Source organism: Carcharodon carcharias, chromosome 22, assembly GCF_017639515.1.
Source record: "Carcharodon carcharias isolate sCarCar2 chromosome 22, sCarCar2.pri, whole genome shotgun sequence".
Lineage (NCBI taxonomy): Eukaryota > Metazoa > Chordata > Chondrichthyes > Lamniformes > Lamnidae > Carcharodon > Carcharodon carcharias.
The window spans coordinates 6,610,932-6,624,146 of NC_054488.1; the positions used below are offsets into that span (position 1 = coordinate 6,610,932).

The 13,215-nt window shown below is 45.8% G+C and overlaps 1 long non-coding RNA gene across 1 annotated transcript in view; it reads left to right on the forward strand.

The window, feature by feature from the left end:
* Positions 1-4,037: 4,037 nt before the first annotated feature.
* LOC121293855 overlaps positions 4,038-13,215 on the forward strand; it is a 66,749-nt gene continuing 57,571 nt past the window's right edge. The window contains exon 1 of the long non-coding RNA XR_005946613.1: positions 4,038-4,203. This is a non-coding gene — a long non-coding RNA (uncharacterized LOC121293855). The remainder of the gene's footprint in view (positions 4,204-13,215) is intronic.

The window sequence follows — 13,215 nt, forward strand, 5'->3', positions numbered from 1 at the left end:
TTTATTTCTGTCTACCCTTTCTCAGTGCTTTCTAACTTTAAACATCCATATCAAATCACACCTTAATCTCCTCTCTTCTCATTTTACAAGTCTTTTTTTCATATTTCTATTCCCTGATACTACACAACTATCCATTCTAAAAACTACAATGCTGGGCCTCCACGTCATAGCTAAGAAAAAACTGATCACAGGCCTAGGGATTTCACACAGTTTTCTCAAGAGAAATTCCTCCAACCAGACAATCAGGCAACTCAGACAGGGGTCTCGTGAAGGAACAGAGGAAGAAGGACATTTTTCATTAAATATTCTGATACCTACTGATGCCAACATAAAAAGCACAAACAAAATGTTGGCATGACTCTAAGGAAACATGGCATTGGGCTCGTCAGCATATTCTTGAAAAACATAAGCACATGAATTAACCAAATTGAATAAAAACTTGAATCTCTTGGCTGCCCCCAACAAATTCAATTGCTGTCCCAAATTGATAATTGGATTGTTGTTTCAAGATCAGCAATCATCCTTTTTGACCTCTGCATCTTTCAGGATTACAGCAGCCTAAAGACTGTGCTTAAAAAATCATATTTTTACATTTAAAAATATTTTGGACGGATTTAAGTGCTGGGTGTTTTTTTCCTGCTTTGACCAGTGTACAACGTTCATTCATTGAAAAATCATGTCACGAAAGATTATTTGCAGATAAGAACCAAGGCAGCTAAAAGGTATAGCCTCAAATTATTGGTGAAAAAAGGGGAAGGTGCTGGTAAAGGTCAAGTCAGAGGAATGAAGGTTAAACGGGTCGCTAGTTAGGCTGAAATGAATTGCAGAAATAGGGAAGGATGTGCCCATGAGGAGATTTAGGCACCAGAATGAGAATTTGAACTTGGAGGCATTGAGAAACTGGGAGCTGGGAGTCAGTATAGGTCAGTGAAGAGACATCAGGAATTAATGTGGGATGGGAGATGGGAGTCAAATTTCTAATGAGCTAGAGTTTATGAAATGTGGAAGTTAAGAAATTAAATGTAAGGATTTTTGGACAGACAGCAGGAGAGATCTTTTTACTCTGAGGTTGTGACTGAGACCATTCCAACACTTAAGAACTGGTTAAATAAAGTGGCAAAGGAAAGAGGGTAAAGGCTAGGGGTCAAATTTCAATCCTCACCACTCCACATAATTGCATGATGGGGCCACCAACTTTTCCCCTTTGAAAAGGTAAATAAGCAGAATGCAATTCATATTACCCTGGCAAATCTACAAACATGAAAGCAAATAGAAATAGATTTTTATCATTTTATAGACATATATGACTTAGAGGGATGGATTTTTATTTGTTTATTTGAAGAGCAGGAAGCCTGGCTGTACATTGCTTCACTGGATTCCTGCAGGCACCAGCAATAGGAAATGATGTTTATGTTAAAAAATACAAAGGCATTTTTATAAGAGACTGCTTCCTAATGTTACTCATGTTAGCAAGTTATCTAAAGGTCAGGGTGCTAACAGTTAATGAACACCAGAAACTACACTGATAGCTAGTCACTGAAAGCAGCGTTTGAAATTTTATAGTTCTGAATCAATGTGCCATATCATTTAGTTTATGATATTGAAACTTTTTTATTCCAAGGCCATGCAGGAACCCTGATCCATTAGCAAGTCCAATGATCATCTGTATGGGTACTGGAGGATGATTGATGCCCTTAGGAGTTTTACCCCAGCAGAGGAGTAAACACCCAATGAAAAACAGGCAAGGAGGGGAAAGAAAGGCGGCTGAATATTCTTTAGTGATCAGCTGGTTTGCAGCTGATGTTTGGTGGCCCATAATCAGAGTATTTTTGAAATCTGACAACCAATTGATTGAATCCATGAACTGCAAATCAAATTGTGAGAGCTATGCTAGCGGCGGAGAACTGCCATGACATTGAGCCACTTCCAATAAATTCAATAGATGAACTGCTGGGGGAGAAGAAAACTTGCTCTCTTTCTCATAAGGCTGCTTCGATTGTGTACTGAAGCAGCACAGTGACTGATTTTCAGAGTGTCCATTATCAGGGATCAGAGCGATGCATTCTATGTCGCTGTGTGTAGTTCTGATGAGGAAAGTTCCAGGTTCAAACTTCGGTTTGTGATGAATTGGCTGATTTCTATCGAGATAGTAGAGGAACTATGATTGACTACAATTTCCACACCCTGGGCTAGGCACGGAAAACAAACCACCCAGTGTTCTTGTTCCTCACCATAACCCAGTAACACATCTTGGAAAGTACACTTATAGGCGAAGGGTCAAGCTCAGTTATGATGCCCCACTCATTGCTGGGTAGATGTTAACATGTATTTTCAAGCCACATGCCACATTTTCTTGTGCTGCCACGTCAGCTGTCGAAGGTAGATTTTCCAAGTACTCATTCACCACTAAATCGTTTCAGAAAACAACTGTCTACAATCTTCTGTTCTGTACTAACTGTAGGCAAGGACACAGACAAACAGTACTATGGTAACAGTGGAAGTAGAGCTTGTGACATGATGTTACAGCAAAAACAACAATTAAGTTAACTCACATCATTAAAATGTGGTCATAAATAACATATGGCCCCCCAAATAATTATAGTTTCCCTGCATTAGTCTTCACATGTCTGTTGTCTTGAAATGTTCAACATTCTTTCTTTATGCAGTAATGTCCATTAAAGCAAGCATTGCAACACCATTTAGCTATGAATGAGTTAGTCTTAACACATCATTTTCCAGGAGGGATTTCACACATATCAATTAGGCATCAGCAATGTGTGAACAATGATGCAGTTGAATCAAGGCTACTGGGGCCATCATTATATTTACGCTCAAATATTTTTGCTAAAGCTGCGTTTGAAGTTGGAAGGGTTCTGGCAGGACAATGAGTGAATGAACTGAATGGTGATCTTCATTTATCAATTTCACAATCTGCAGCTGTACCCATAGAGCCTTAAAATCTTTTCTAATAGCTTTTACACAACTTTGTACAAGTTTGCTTAGAATTATTGAGGACATCGTGAAGTGTTTGCAGCAAACTTCCTAGTTTCATTTCAAGCCACTGTTTGTATATTTAGTGTGAGACAAGGGCCAGAATCTTCGAGTTGGGCTGTGGGGGTGGGCCCTGCTTGCCGACGCATAAAATAATGCAAGGTGACATCAGGCTGTCATCCCGGCATCTACGCACGTTATTCTGATCCTCAGTTCGGTGGACGCGCACCAGAGTTGGCTGCACACCCGCGGAACTGTCAAAGGCCTATTAAGTCCATTTAAATATCAATTAAACTAATTAACGGAGCTGCCCGTCCAACCTTAAGGTTGTCGGGCAGGTGAAGAGCCCAGGCGGCCTTCGCATTTATCATCAAACCTCATCCACGGACGGGATGAGTTTTCATGAAGGTTTTTAAAGTCTAATAAAAATTTTTAATAAAAGTCATAGACATGTCCCAGCTCATGTGGCACTGTCACATGAGGGGATATGTCTTAACATTGTTTTTTCTCTTGGTTTAAAATTTTCAAATTCAAACTAACCTCCCTGAGGCAGCTGTGTGCCTCGACTCAGGCCCCGACTCAGCCTCTCCCCCCCCCCCACCAGCCCCCCCACCCCGCCCGCACAGGGCTTCTGGGTGCCCATCACGTTGGGCGGGCCTCAAGCGGCTGAGCGCCTGCTCACTCCCACCCAATACTCCCCAAGGTCCGACTGTGTAGACAAGACAAAACAAAGCAGGGGCTTAAATTTATATAGCACCTTATCACATCGCTCAGAAATGCCTTCCACTGCTTGTTGTGGAGGACAGCACTGGAGCTGATTTGTACACTTCAAGGTCCTGTAATAAACAAAAAAAAAATTATTTTTAGCGCATCTGTCTTCAGTGGCAATAGTCAAGGAAGAATTGTTGTTCAATAGAACAGTATACGCTTCTTTGAATGGTGCCACCAGATCTTTAATTTACACTTGAACCATTGTGACAGCCTGTGGATCCTGAATTTAACAACATTCAACTGTCAATACCTAGGAATGCAGCACTCACTCTATCGCATTCTGTGCCAGCCAAGGTTATATGCTGAAGTCTTATAGTTGGATTTGAACTCGTGAAGTGCTCGCACAAAGGCAAAAACTGCTCTCATCTGAGTTAAATTGACCCTGTTGGGTTGATACAGGCAGAAGGTGGAGTCTAGCACAGCCAAGTGCAAAATATCCAGGTGAGCACTTCCAAAATAGAAAGTTAACACTGCCAGACAGCACAAAATCCAAGCGAGAGAGTTCAAAGATGGGTCAGGCCTAGAAGGCTGGTGTGTAAATGAAGTTAGTGTGGAAAAAAAGGAGCAACTGAAATATCAGGGATAACCGATAAGTTCAATTTTATGAAAAAAAAATCATGATTAATAACAAAACATCAACAGATTTTAATGTGAACTTCATTGTTCAACCAGGAACTATTTTTGTGTGCAGAATTGCAGTCACTGTGATGATTCAAATTGAAATGTTATATCTCTTCATGTACAGTTTTCAAAGTGGCAAAATGCAAATCAGGCCAATATAAACTTTAGCAGGTCAACTCTGGGGAATTATAGGAACGAGAAACTATTCAGCATAAATATTTTAACAAAGGCTTGGGAAGAAAACTAAAATCTGTTACATCTTTGTATATATAAAAAAAAGCATAGCAGTATGCAGTGCTCTGAGTCCTCAGACTGAAAACTTGCAAAAATTCATAAACTTTGCAATCCCACTGCTTCATTAGCACAAGCCTGTACAGGCCTGAACTAACTATCCCCTGAACACCATTAACTTGTACAGTTTGCACTGCTAACCGGATTTTTTACACATCTGTTTGGAAAGGGCAGTCTGTAACATGAATGGAATGCAAGGCAGCCTTTTCCCCTGTTGTAATTATATTTATTAATAAATTTTGATAGTTCACTGTATTACAAATTATGTCACTCTTTTAGTGCTGCTACTGAAAGTGAAAGCAATGCAGAACCTTGCAGAATTGTTGTCACCAAAATATTTTGCTTTCAGAAAATTACCCTGAGATTTTACTTTAGAAAAGCCTCAGCCTGTTCAGGCATTTTCTGTTCCTCACAGCTAGTTTAGAATGTTTGCATGGTATCACAAGAAACAATCTTTAGGGTGATTTAATCACAGTATCATGTCAGCAGCATTCCATCCCCATGTTCTCAACTGTTTCCTCCATTTTAGATTTCCCCATATCTCACCCGATCCTCAGGCATTTATCACTTAGTAACAAACTATTGCAAGAGGATTTGAGCACAGGAGTAAGGATGTCTTGCTGCAATTGTATAGAACCCGGACCGCACCTGGAGTATTGTGTACAGTTTTGGTCTCCTTACCTAAAGAAGGATAGACTCAATAGAGGGAGTGCAATGAAGGTTCACCAGACTGATTTCTGGGATGGTGGCATTGCCCTTTGTGGAGAGATTGAGAAGACCTGGTCTGTATTCTATAGAGCTGAATTTTCCCCCCGTTGGGGGGGATGTTAATGGGTGGGCGTGTACAGGCGCGCTTCTGATTGGCACGCCCGATCGGAGGCGCAGCGCCATTTTATGTGGGCAGGCCAATTAAGGCCTTCCCAGCGTGATGTCACATGAGTTGGGACATGTCTATAATTTATTGAAAATTTTTAAAGCCTACATGAAACTTCAACCCGCCAGTGGATGAGGTTTCATGTTTTATCTAATTCCCACCAGGGCTCCTGGCCTGTCCGACAACCTTAAGGTTGGACGGGCAGGTCCTTTAATTACTTAATTCATAATTCACCCTGTCAATGGCCTCAATTGGCCATTGACAGATCGGCGGGTGCGCGGCTGATTTCACTGCGCCCCTGCCTTCCTGAAAATTTAAATGGGGCGCAGTGACGTCTGGAGTTCCCCCCAACGTCACCAAGTGTCATTTTAAGCTTCGGTGACCGGACCACCCCCCGCACCATCCCCCACTCGCCGATTCATAAAATTCTGCCCCTTGAGTTTAGAAGAATGACAGGTGATCTCATTGAAAGGTATAAAATTCTTACAGGCCTCTAAAGGGGACATAGTCTCAGAATAAGGGGGAGGCCATTTAGGACTGAGATGAGGAGGAATATTTTCAATCTGAGGGTGGTTAATCTTTGGAATTCTCTACCTCATAGGTCTGTAGTGGATCAGTCATTGAGTATGTTCAAGACATAGATCGATGGACTCCTCAAGAGATATGGGATTGTTCAGGTAGAAAATCAGCCATGATCTAGCTGAATGGCAGAGCAGGTTCAAGGGGTCAAATAGCCTACTCCTGCTCCTACTTCCTAAATTCCTATGTTCCTAATACTCTGGAAGGTGCATGAAAATTACAGGGGTGCAATGTGAATCCATAATGATTCAGTGTCATGGGGGATTAAACACTTTGGGTGGAATTTCCCGTGCCCGCTGGCGTCGGGCATCATTGTGGGCAGGAGTGGACAATATGGCAGGAAGGCCAAAAATTGGTTTCATGATGTTGTGAAATGGGTTTGCAATCGTTTGCTCTGCCCGTCAATGATGGGCCACACATCGGGAACTTCATTGTAATACATTTGCATACAATTATAAGCCCAGCCTGCTGGAATCATCCCAACCCACATTGGAATCAGCCCCCCACACTGGAATCATTCCCCCCCCACACTGGAATCATTCCCCCCCCACACTGGAATCATTCCCCCCCACACTGGAATCATTCCCCCCAACACTGGTATCATCCCCCCCGCATTGGAATCATTCCCCCCACACTGGAATCATCCCCCGCAAGCTGGAGTCATCCTCCTCACACTGGAATCATCCCCCCCGCCCACACTGGAATCATCCCCCCCACACTGGAATCATTCCCCCCTACCAACACTGGAATCAGCCCCCCCCACACTAGAATCATCCCCCCCGTGCTGGAATCATCCCCCCCACCCATGCTGAATCATTCCCCCCACACTGGAATCATCCCCCCACACTGGAATCATCCCCCCAACACTGGAATCATCCCCCCCACACTGGAATCATCCCCCCCCATGCTGGAATCAGTCCCCCCACATTGGAATCATCCCCCCCGCCACACTGGAATCATCCCCCCCAGGCTGGATCACCTGGGCATGTTGGTGTGATAACACTCCGACGTGTTCCACAACTGAACATAAGCGACGTGCACCAGGTGGGCAGCTCGGGACTTTGAGGTTTGTTTGCCACTTGCTTCGGGCAACACTCGCGGTCACCACAGCCAGACTTCACAGGCAGCACCACACCACTGTTAGGGGGCCTGGTCAGGTCTTTACTAACAAGAACAGCTGTAAAATGGCGTTGGGGGGGGGGGGGGGCTGCTTTTCAATGGCTGCAGGGTTGTGGCTGCGTGGGGAAGGGAGAGAAGTGGCCTCAGGCAAGGGAAGAGGCTGCAAGGCTGGGGAATTACTGGGGAAGGGGGGTATCCCAGGGTGTGTGTGGGGGCACATGTTGAACTATGCAAGTGGCCTCAATAGAGTGAGGTCGAGGTGGTCACAGACCAGCTGAACATTCAGTGAGTGGAAGCCCTTGCGGTTGACTTAGTTGATGTTTGTTGCCATGGAGACCCAAGCACCATGTGAGTGTAGTTGATGGCACCCTGAACCTGTGGAAAACCAGAGATCGTCACAAACCTCTTGTTACCTGGCCTGCCTGATCCCAGTTGAAATGCACAAAGTTCTGTGCCTTTGCAAAGATGGCATCCATGACCTCTTGGATGCACTTGTGTGTGGAGGCTTGCAAGATCCCACACAGGTCACCTGGAAGGAGCCACTGGCGTAAAAATTGAGCGCCATGGTCACTTTCATCACCACTGCTATTGGATGCCTCCCACCTCTCCTTGGGCACCAAATGCTGCAGCAGGTGGCATATGTGACCGACCAGTTCCCTAGACATGTGGAGACTTCAGCGACACTGGTTCTATGTCATCTGCAGGAATGACAGGCGCTGTCTATAATGGATCCTGGGTCTAGTGAGGCACCTACAAACAATGGCTCACTGTGGAACTTCAGCTGAGTAGACAGCAGACTCTCCTCCCTTTGCTGAGCCAAGCACCTCTGCCACTTTCTTCTTCTTCTCCTCTGCTCCCTGTAAGCGATGAGGCATCCTGCCAAATCACCAGACTCCATGATCTTGATGTTCTTCTCCTGTAGGATCAAAGAGAGAAATGCATAAGTTAGAATTGGTGTCCTAAGGACCTCTCTTGGTTAAGTCACAAGTCCACTTCACGCATGCAGGAGAGTGCTGGCCACCACTTGGATGGCCAGTCTTTAGTGTACTTCATGGCTGTCCGAAACCCCACCCACCCCTGCCCAACTCTACTTGACCGATTGGCGGCAGCTTCGGCTATTGGACTGCATTCTGTGTTCTCAGCTCAGGCACAGGCATTCTCCTAACCCATGCTACAAGGCTGCACTGTTAGCTTGAACCATCATGGATACTGGTCCAAACCTTAATAAAGACATTGCAAGGGGCTGTGAGCACCTCCACCAGTGACTGCGCCATGGCCCCTTTCACAAGGGAGTTGTACAACTTGCCCAGTCAGCCAATTGCTCTGCTGCCCCCTAAAACTCACATTAAATTGTGGTCTGTGCCCAAGGGGTGGAAGGTTCTGGAGTATTTGGTGGCACATTCATGCTTTTGTGTTGCTTGAATGGGCAGAAAGGCTTCAGAGGCCCCAACTCCAAGCCCGTCAATGGAGCTGAATGGTCTCAGCTATGGAAGAATGCTCACTTTTGACCAGCTTTTCTAAGTGAAAGGCAGCTTCCCTCACCACCAACCACCACCGCCCCACCCACCCACTACCCCCAACCCACCGTCCCCCCCCCACCAACCCCCCCACCCCCACAACCACCCCGCCACCAACACGGGCATGTGCTTGTGTACTTCCTTCAGCCTGTGCTGCCTTTGCCCCCTCCTTCCCACCCAACCCCGGCCCCACCCGCACTGGAGTGCTCGCCCTGGCACCGCACTGAAAGCCAGCCGGGTAAAAGCCACTTGCCTGTGCCCCCCCCGCCCCAAAATGCCCGCCGTCTCTTCTTCGATATCCGATAGGCGATCCATGCGATCGCTGTGCCAGGGAGTGTGCCCTCACCTCCGGCTTCCGCTCGAAGTTTAGCTCGCCAGGTGCACGCCCTTTAAAGCGGTCGTAAATCACACCGTTCTGAAGTCACGCCGATGTGGGAGGTAAATTGGACGTGGGGTGGGGGGGTGGTGATTGATTCTGGCATGCGGCCACAATGGTGAGATGCAAATCTGGTAGAATTAATGTCCTGATGTTGGACAGCAGGAAACGCAGTCCGCCATTGACGGGAGGAGTGGACGATCGCAAACTGGTTTCACGATGGCGTAAAATCAATTTTTGGCCTTCTCGCCATATTGTCCACTCACGCCCGACAGGACGCCAACAGGGAGCGGAAAGTTCCGGCCACTGAATAATCTGCCTTTCCTTACCTTCTGCACCTTCTCCACGCCTGAATGTATAAGATCCTGGAAAAATTATAACGGGCAGGATTTTTCAGTCGGCGCGGGTGGGCCTGACACATAAAATAATGCACGATGACGTTGGGCGTGTGTCCCAATGTCATCGCGCAGTCCCACGATGTTTCGCTTGGCGCTGGCGTCGGCTGCGAGCACGCCGATATGTAAACGGCCTATTGACGCCATTAAGGAACTGATTAAGGTCGTTATTAGCGTTGCCCGTCCAACCTTACAGTTGTCGGGCAGGCGAAGATGCCAAGCGGCCTTCACATTTTTTAGGAAACCTCATCCACGAGCGGGATGAGGTTTCCTGAAGCTTTTATTAAATAAACAAAAGATTTTTCATAAATATAAAAACATGTCCCACCTCATGTGACTCTCCCTCCTTCCCCCACCCCCGTCCGCACAGGTAGCGCTGAGCGCTATGCTCGTGTCTTACGCTGGGCGGGCCTTAATTGGCTTCACGACTGCCCCCACCCACTCCCACCGAGTCCACCCACCGCCTGAAAAATTCAGGTCATAATATCTTTGTGCAGGAGAAAGGGAAGCAGCTCTTACCAGCCAACTCCTAAAAACCCGTTCCATAAGATTGAGGCTGGGCTTTTATTGTGAGAAATAACACCACAGAATTTCAGGCAGGCCTCAATTTTCCATTCATTAAATCTGGTGGATAGACAATAATGGACTGGGTGCAAGCACTTTCCCAACGCACACCCCAGCAAACAAGGCTTAAATTTGGCCCGTTTATTTTCCAAAACAGAAATGCTAGCTCAAACAAATATTTCAACACCATGATCCCAAAATTTCTGGAAGGGCACAAGTTTGGAGATACCCCTACCCAAACCTTCCATCACTGATCCTGGGAAAGTTTGCAAGGTCAGGGGTCCCTGCCCCACTAGCATTGCCTCTGAGCTGCCTGTATGTCCTACATGCTGCAAATCATTCCAACAGGATTGTCACTGGAGGAAGATTGATTTTCTCCTAAAAATGAACTAGAATCTCCCTCTTGGGGCCTCATTGTAAGGAGGACCTAGCGAGAAAGAAATGGACCTCCAGGTGGGCCCCAATTCTGCCCATTCGGTGACCTGGTTTCATCAGGCCCAAACATTAGATTGCCAGTGTCGTATCCCTCCAAGGCATTGGAGGTATGGAAACTCTCACCAGAGGGAGTCCCCAGCCCACTCCACCAGGCATAAGTACAGAAAATGCTGGAAAAACTCAGCAGGTCTGGCAGCACCTGTGGAGAGAGAAACAGGGTTAGCGTTTCGAGTCCGTATGACTCTTCTTCAGAGCTCGAGTCAATGGACTCAATAGAGGCTCCATAGAGGCTGCCAGACCTGTTGGGTTTTTCCAGCATTTTCTGTGTTTTTTCAGATTTCCGCCATCTGCAGTATTTGCTTTGACCCCCCACACCACCCCCCACCAGCTCCCCCCACCCCCCCCCCCCCCCCCCCCCCCTCCACCCCACCCCCCCTCTGGTTGTGTCTGGGTTTGGTTTTGTTTCCTGCAAAGGCTGAAAGAAACTCCAAATTAAAAGGTAGGACCAAATTTATCTGGGTCCTAATTTGATGGTTTTACAGCATACACCCACCAGAGTCCCAGTAAGTGGGGCAGACGGACTACGAACGTTTGGCTCCGAGATTCCCAGCCTGACAGTTTCACACGGACTCTTACACTTACATTTCATTTTAACCTAATGCGGAACAGGCATCAGACATAACAGAATTAGTATTCATTTTTATATCCATTTGAGTGATGAGTCTTCTTGCAGCTTTCAGCATATCCTAAATAACAATTATGAAGTGGATTTACACGGTTTGCTCCTCCGTTTGTTTTGTGTTCTGTGCTCTAGTCTGTTACCCGAATCCTTAACATTAAAGTTCATATCAGCAGCATCAGATGGCAAGGATTCAGTTTCAGAATCAGATTTAGAGTCACTCTGAGTTCCATCACAGCTCGAGGCTTATTGCTGCTCTGATCTATATCTGAGGTACTTTTCCCCCCATCCAATAAAGTTCAAAGTGGCAACTTGCATCAAGTAGCATCCATTCCACAGTTTAACTCTTATGTCCTTAGATCCTACGCCTGGCTGTGAAAACTAGTCACTTCATGCTGAGCTCCCCGTTTATTTTTACCCTATTTATCAGTTTTGTTTGGTCACCTTCTCCATCACTCCAGGAAGGAAATGAGCCTGAATCACTGTACCACCTCCTCTTCATCTGCTGCTACACGAATCATTCTGTGTACTGGGGTTTGAGTGCATCTCCCAATTGCCAGATACATGGTGAATTTGGGAACTTACATTGTGGAGAAAATAGAATCATAAAATGCTTACAGACCAGGAGACCTTTTGGCCCATCATGACATGCTGGTTTTCTGCAAGAGCAACTCAGCAACCCCACTCCCCTGCCTTTTCACTGGAGCCTTGCAGTCTTTTTTTCTCTTTAGATAATTATCCAATTCCCTTTTGAAAGCTGCGACTGAATCTGTCTCCACCACTCTCTGCGGCAGTGTGTTCCAGATCATGAACACTCACTGGACGAGAAACCTTTGCCTCGTGTCGCCATTGGTTTTTTTTGCCAATCACTCTAAATCTGTTTCCATGGATTCCTGACCCTTCCCCACTGAGGACACTTTCTCTCCATCTAGTCTAATCTGGACCCCTCATAATTTTGAACACCTCTATCAAATCTCCTCCCAACCTTCTCTTCTCGGAAAATAGCCCTAGTTTCTCCAATCTATCCACATAACTAAAGTCTCACATCCTCTGAGCCATTCTGTAAATGTTTTCTACACCTTCTCAATGCCTTCACATCCTTCCTAAAGTGTGCTGCCCGGAATTGGACACAATACTCCTGTTGAGGCTGAAACAGAGATTTATAAACTTCTTGCTTTTGTACCCTTTGTCCCTATTTATACAGCCCAGGATCCTCTATGCCATATTAGCAGTTCTCTCAACCTGCGCTGCCACCATCAATGGTATCCTCAGATCCTTCTGCTCCCAAACCCACTTTAGAATGATTTCCCTTTATATTGCCTCTCCTCATCCTTCCCAGCAAAATGTATCACTTCACGTTTATCTGAATTAACTTTCATCTGCCATGCGTCTGCGGATTCCAGCAGCCTATGTCCCCTTGGAGACTTTCACTATCCTCATTACAATGCTTCCAGGTTTGGTGTCATCCGCAAATTTTGAAATTGTGCACTGCACACTCAGGTCTAGGGCATTAATATAGCTCAAGAAAAGCAGTGGCCCCAATACCAAACCCTATGGAACGCCACCTCCACCCCCCCACAGCATTACCTTGCCCCAGTCTGAAAAACAATCATTAACCACTGCTCTCTGTTTTCTGTCACTCAGCTAACTTTGTATCCATGCTGCCACTTTCCCTTTTATTCCATGGGCTTCAACTTTGCTGACAAGCCTGTTATGTAGCACTTTATCAAATGTCTTTTGGAAATCCATATACACCATATTACCCTCATCAACCCTTTCTTTCTCGATGAAGTAACACTTAAATCAGATTTAAAAACAAAAAACTGCGGACGCTGGAAATCCAAAACAAAAACAGAAACAGAAATACCTGGAAAAACTCAGCAGGTCTGGCAGCATCAGCGGAGAAGAGCAAAGTTGACATTTCGAGTCCTCATGACCCTTCAACAGAACTAAGTAAAAATAGGAAAGGGGTGAAATATAAGCTGGTTAAAGGTGGGGGGGGA